The sequence below is a fragment of the Carlito syrichta genome, unplaced genomic scaffold (assembly GCF_000164805.1).
Source record: "Carlito syrichta isolate Samal-C Ts95f unplaced genomic scaffold, Tarsius_syrichta-2.0.1 Scaffold315497, whole genome shotgun sequence".
NCBI classification, from domain to species: domain Eukaryota; kingdom Metazoa; phylum Chordata; class Mammalia; order Primates; family Tarsiidae; genus Carlito; species Carlito syrichta.
In genome coordinates, this window is record NW_007259593.1 from 399,567 (window position 1) to 406,045 (window position 6,479).

Sequence of the window (6,479 nt, forward strand, 5' to 3'; positions counted from 1 at the left end):
GCACTCCAGTCTGGGCGACAGAGTGAGACTCCAACTCAAAAAAATAAAAAAATAAAAAACACCATAACATAAAGCTCTTTTAAAAAATGTTATATGCTGCATTAAAAAAACAAAGGGTCAATGATTTTGGAAATATGCAAAAAATCTGGTTGAGAAAAATAAAAGCTTGGAAAAGGGGGAAAGAAGGTGGAAGTTTGGGCGCAGAGAGGGAAGTATGACCTGCCACATCCACTGACGCTGATGTGAGGAGAGCTGGGAGTTAGATGGCTCTCAGGTGACCCCACTTCTCATTTTACTGTGGTTAATTTCCAAATCACTCAATGGGAGGCAAGGGTGACATCTGTGGTTTTGGCATACCTGGCTTCTCTGGTAATAAAACTCCAGTTTTCTTTGGTGGGTTATCCCTCTTCCAATCTCTGGTCATTTAGTTGGAGGATTGGTTGTACCCCCTGAAGCAGGGGTGAGTAGGCGATGAAGGCTCAGCCAATCGGTGAATACCATATCCTGGGGTGGGGTGGGGTGGGGGCTTATGACCTAAGCGCAACCATTTAGGAGGCTGAGACATGTGACCCAGGTTTAACCAATCAGAGCCTCCCATGCCCCTGGCTATAGTGTGATTGGCTGAGAGATGGTAACATGAGTCAATTGGCCCAATCAGAGTGAATCCCCGGTAAAGTCTCTCACCTGTACCTGTAACTCCGCAAGACCCTTCTCTGGCTCTCAGTGGAGCAGATCTCAATGGGGTGGATAGAAGTTGGTGGGTAAATATTCCAATTTCCTTTGCTTCCCAGGCAGAGCAATCCTGAGGCGTGTTCTAAACCATTCCCCAGGTATTGAGAACAACAGGGAGCAGGTCCCAATCCCTGCTTCACCCTGACCTGCTTGGTGTGGTGATACACAGGTGGAACAGAAGCCTAGGGTGACCACTGGTTCATTTGGATTGTGAGGACAAAGCCTGTCTGAGAGTAAAGCCAGTCCAAAGGGTCCCAGAGTCAAGAACTGAAGATGAATAGATGATCCATTTTAGCACCTGGATCCAGCTATACCTGATGAAAATCCTACCCTACCCCCAAATCTTCATCTGTGTGAGCCAAGGGATTGCCTGGCTCCATCATCTAATTTGGGCTGAGGAGTTTCTGTTCTTTGCTACCAGAAGAGTTCTAATACACTGACCTCTTCTACACGTTGGTCTGCTCATCTGTAAAGTGGCTGCAATATCTTTCTGAGAGGATTCCAATAAGCTAGTATTTAAAGGAGTTTGTACACTGTGAAGTGCTAAACAGTGATGTGTGGATGGTGACCATGCAGATCCTTATTTCAGAAGAAACTGCTCAGGTCTGGGCAAGTGAGTCAGAATTGAAGGGGAAGGGGCAATGATAAGGAATTGAGTCTGGGGTCCAGAGCCAAAGCCCAGTCAGCCAGTGCCGGTGTTGCCATGTGGGTGCTTCAATGACCCCTGCAGCCAGCACCAGCCTGCACACAGTAGGTACCGAGCAGATGAGAAGAGCTATTCTCACAGGCAAAGGTGGCGTGCTTGTTGCTGGAGACATTTTCAGAACACACTCCCTCCCTCTCTCATGCCTTGGGTTTTGTGATTATCCCTGCCTAGACTAGAGCTCTTCAGTCCAAGAGTCTGTGGCTGGATTTCTTGGTGAAATGATGACCGAGGGATTCTGGGATGTTCAAAGAGCCCCAAGCTGGGTCCTCTGTGGGACCCAGGGATGCCCTGGGGCTGTGGAAATCCGGAGCAGATCTGGGAGGCATTCCCTGCAGAAGGCCTGATCAAGCCCTGAAGTTGGTGAGTAATTAACTGGCTTAATTAAAGCATGTGGGCCCAGGGCTCCTGCTGGAACATGCTGGGGAGCTGTGTGACATCCATCCCGGAAAGGGTCTCGTGCACTGTTGTTATGATGCCATCGAGGTGGTGAGAGGAAATTAATTAAGATGCGGGTTTGGGAAGCACAGCCCCATTGGAGCAGAGGCCCTGGCATGCTGTCAGCCTGCTGGGGGTCTGGGGCCCTGGGTACAGATGGGGTGTGTGGGGAGCCCCATATCCCTGTGATGCCCCATCCCATGCCCATGTGGGTTTTGGAATAAAGGGGGAGAGAAGTGGTGACTGCCCGGCCAAAGGCAGGCTTCACAGAGATGGTGGGCTGTTTTGCATTCACTCCATCAAATTCTATTCCCTGAAACTCTGGGATAGCCTCTCCCTGCCATCCCACAATCATAGGAAGGGAAGGCTGAGCTATCTGTAGGAGGTGGAGAAGGCACCCAGGTATGTCATGTCTTAGGGCATGAGAGTCACTTCCCTGGTCTGGAGGATAGTTCCAGAGGGATCCACACAGCCTCCAGCTGCCCATACCCCACTGACTTTTGTCCCCACTCCTTCTCTGGGCTGGGGCTCTCACTGCTCTATCCTGCCACTTTGCGTGTCTACAGAAGCCCTGACCACTGTCCACTGCTATGGCCTGCTGCCCTCCTGGCATCTATCCCTTAGTCCTCTTGCACACCTAGTGCCAGCATCCAGGACTGGACCTGCCAGGGCAGGTTCACAGCCATTCACTCAGCAAGCTTCCAGCACCAGGGTCTGGCTTTGTCCTGGGTGTTGCAGAAGACAGTGAGAAAAACACAAGATTCCTCTTCTTGCAGGATCTCCAACCGTGTGGCCAGTGGGGAGAGGGGTGGAGAAGCATGTATCAGGAGGTGCTAAGTGCTACATCAGGGTAGGAGGGTGGCATCAGGTGTGAGCAGGGGAGGCCCTTCTGTAGAGGGGCCTGTTATGGGCTGAATTGTGTCCCTCTAAATTCATCTGTTCAAGTCTTAATCCCATACGTCGGGGTGTGACTGTATTTGGAGACAAGAGTCCTTAAAAAGACAAGTTAACATGAGGTCATCAGGATAAGCCCTGATCCAATAGGACTGGCGTCCCTATAAGAAGAGATCAGGACATAGACACCATCAAACAGAGACCATGTGAGGACACAGGGGAAGATGGTCATCTACAAGCCCACCGGCACTTAGATCTTGAGTCTCTAGTCTCCAGAGTGATGAGACAAAGCATTCCTGTTGTTTAAACCCCATACTCCCTACTCCACCCCATTTGTGGTGCTTTGCTTTGTTATGGCGGCCCCAGGAAATTAACTCAGGGACCTTTGGTACAGACCAAGAGAAAGGAAAGAATGAACTTGAGGGCTGCCTGGGAAGTATTCCGAGCCCAGGCCCAAGATGGGCGCTGCTGGGTTTGTTCAGAGACCAGCAAGGAGGTTACTGAATCTGGAGCCCAGGTTAGACCAGGGGAGGGGGTGGATTTTGTTCCTTGTGTGATGGGAAGGGAAGAGGAAGGCCAAGATCTGCCTGATGTGTTCCCAGCTCCTCTGAACTGGGGGGGCCCAAGGATATGGTCCAGCAAGTGGAGACAATGTGCCCAGAGACCTCCAAGGCAAGGCTGCTGCTTCACATCCTGGGTGATGTCAGACGGTCGGGTTGAGGCAGTGGTGGCCCTGCCTGTGTGAAGCCGCGTTCTGCCTGGAGTATGTGCTGGTTTACACATATCCAGCCTCGGGCTCACAAAATCCGCCTCTACACTCATGGTGAGTCTTACATGGCAGAAGAGCTGGGCATGGTGTTCAGGACGCTCCTGGTAGAGAAGCCACACTGGTGAAAGCGTGACGTGGGGGTGCAGCTTACAGTACTCAGGAGGCCAGCAGAACAGAGGCTGGGCAGGAGGGAATGAGGGCAACAAGATTTAATCACACTAAATCAGCCTGAGCGGTTTCCACCCAGCCAAAGGCTACGTTGTGGTCACACTGGCCTGAGGACCCAGGTTCAACACCTCACCCTGGTGGACAGTCGCTGTGGGCACCCGGAGCTACATGGCTTCTGTCTGTGACTGAGCCTTCTGGGGATGTCAAAGCAAACAGAGCCAATCTTGAGAACCAGTCCTTCTGAGAATGCTAATATCAACAGAAACCACCCCGAGAATGGGCTCCCGGGATAGTCCACACCATGTTGGCCTTCTGGTCCCCATTGTGTGCTGACAGCACTAGGACTTGGCATAGTTTGAAGCCCTTCTGATTGTCTAAGCATCTCCCCTCATCTCTGATGCATTCCCAGCTCCCAAGCAGAACCAGCTTCTCTTGGGAGAATTGACAAGCGGCTGGATAGGGAACCGCAGCTCCAGCCTCAGCTGCACCTGGGATGCACCTTATTCAGGACCTGGCTGTCCCTTCCCTGACACTCCTTAGAGCCTGCTCTGGGATGCTGCTGTGCCATTCTGCAGATGTCCTGAGTTTCTGACCAAGGAAAACAGTCCCTGCCTCCCCGCACCCTTCCCAGTGGCCCTGGAGTGCAGCACCTCTCTTCTAATAGTCTTCCCCACACTGTGTGTCCACTTATATGGTCTTCGATTTCTCTCAATAAATATTTCACAGTATTCTAGGCAGAAATCTTATATCCCTTCCCTTTTGAGGAATTGTCAGACTGCTTCCCAAAGTGTCTGTGCTTTCTTGTGTTCTCACTAGCAGCACATGGAGGTAGGGGTGGGGTGGGTGGTTTATAAATGGTCCACATCCTCGTCAACACTTGTTATTGTCCATCTTTTTTATTATAGCCATTCTATTGAATATGAAGTGCTGTCTCAGTGATGACTATCTAAAGACTAATGATGTTGTGTATCTTTTCATGGGCTTTTTGGCCATTTGTAGATCCTTGGTAAAATGTCCATTCAAAACATTGGGTTACCTATCTTTTATTGTTGAGTTGTAAGAGTTCTTCGTATATTCTGAATTGTAGACTTTTATCACATATATGACTGGTAAAAGTTTTCTCCCATTTCATGACTTGTCTTTTCACTTTCTTGATGGTATCCTTTGAAATACAGACATTTTAAATTTTGACGTGGTTCATTTGTCTTTTTGTTTTTCTTCCTTTGGTTGTTTGTGCTTTAGGTATCAGATCTAAGTAAATTCCTTTACTTTTTTTTTTTTAGTTGGAGTCTCACTCTGTCACCCAGACTGGAGTGCAGTGGCCGCTCCTGGCCACTGCAACCTAGACCTGCTGGGCTCCGGCGATCCTTCCGCCTCAGCCTTCCAAGTAGCTGGAACTACAGGTGCACATTGCTACGCCTGGCTAATTTTTGATTTATTGTAGAGATGAGGTCTCTCCAAGTTCCCCAGGCGGGTCTCAAACTCGCGGGCTCAGGCAATCCACTCACCTCGGCCTCCCAAAGTGCTGGGATTACAGGCTGAGTCACCAAGAACAGCCAAATTCCTTTACTTTTAACCAGGCTGAATCTCTATATTTAAACTGGGTTTCTTGTAGATAACATAGAGTTAGGTCTTGTTTTGCCTTTTTAAAAAATTCCCTCTGGCAATTTCTGTTTTTTAATTGGTATATTTGGGTTATTTTCATTTAAAGTAAAGATTTATATAGTTGGATTTATAGTTACCATATTTGTAACTTTTTTATTCTTTGTACTTTGTTTCTTATTTTTCTGCCTCCTGTGATTTTAATTAAGTATTTTAGTTTCTTTTATCTACTCTCTTAGTATATCTGTTTTATTTAAGTTTTTTTCTTAGTGGTTGCCCTAGTGTTTGTGATATACAGATGCTCCTTGACTTATGATGGAGTTACACCCCAGTAAATCCATAGTTAAGTTGAAAATAGCATAAGTTGCATTTTTTTAAAATGTTATTTTTAAGATGTAGGGTACAATTCAGGATTAGGTTTCCAAGTGGTCATCATACAGGTAAAGTTTGAGTCTCCCTTTGGTCCCCACTTCACCTGGTTTGAGATCAGGTACCCTTATTGATGTTATGTTCCCCCTCTTTCCTCCCCTGATAGTGTCCCACTACTGCCAATCCCTTTCTTATAGTATTATGGTAAATGTTCAGGGTTTGCTTATGCATCAGAACATGTGATATTCAGTTCTTTGTTTCTGAGATAGATCACTGAGTATTATAGACTCTAAATTCATCCAAATTGCTGTGAAGTTCATAATTTTGTCCTTCTTTATGGCTGCATAATATTCCATTGTATATATGTACCACATTTTTAAAATCCAGTCCAGTTTTGATGAGCAGTACGGTTGGTTCCTTGTTTTTGCTAGTGTGAATGGTGCTGCAATAAATATGTATGTGCAGGTATCTTTTTGGTAGAATGATTTGAGTTCCTCTGGGTATATTTCCAGTAGGGGGATTGCTGGTTAATATGGAAGGTCAATTTCTAGTTCTTTTAGAAATTGCCACACTGTTTTCATAGAGGTTGAACTACTTGGCATTCCCACCAGCAGTGTAGAAGCACGTTCCCTTTTCTCTGCATCCTCGCCAGCATCTGTTTTTTTTTTTTGTTTTTTTTAAAAAATTAATGGTGGCCATTCTTACTGGATTTAGGTGATATCTCAATGTGGTTTTGATTTGCGTTTCTCTGATGATTAGTGAGACTGAGCACTTTTTCATGTGTCTGTTGGCTGCCTGTATATC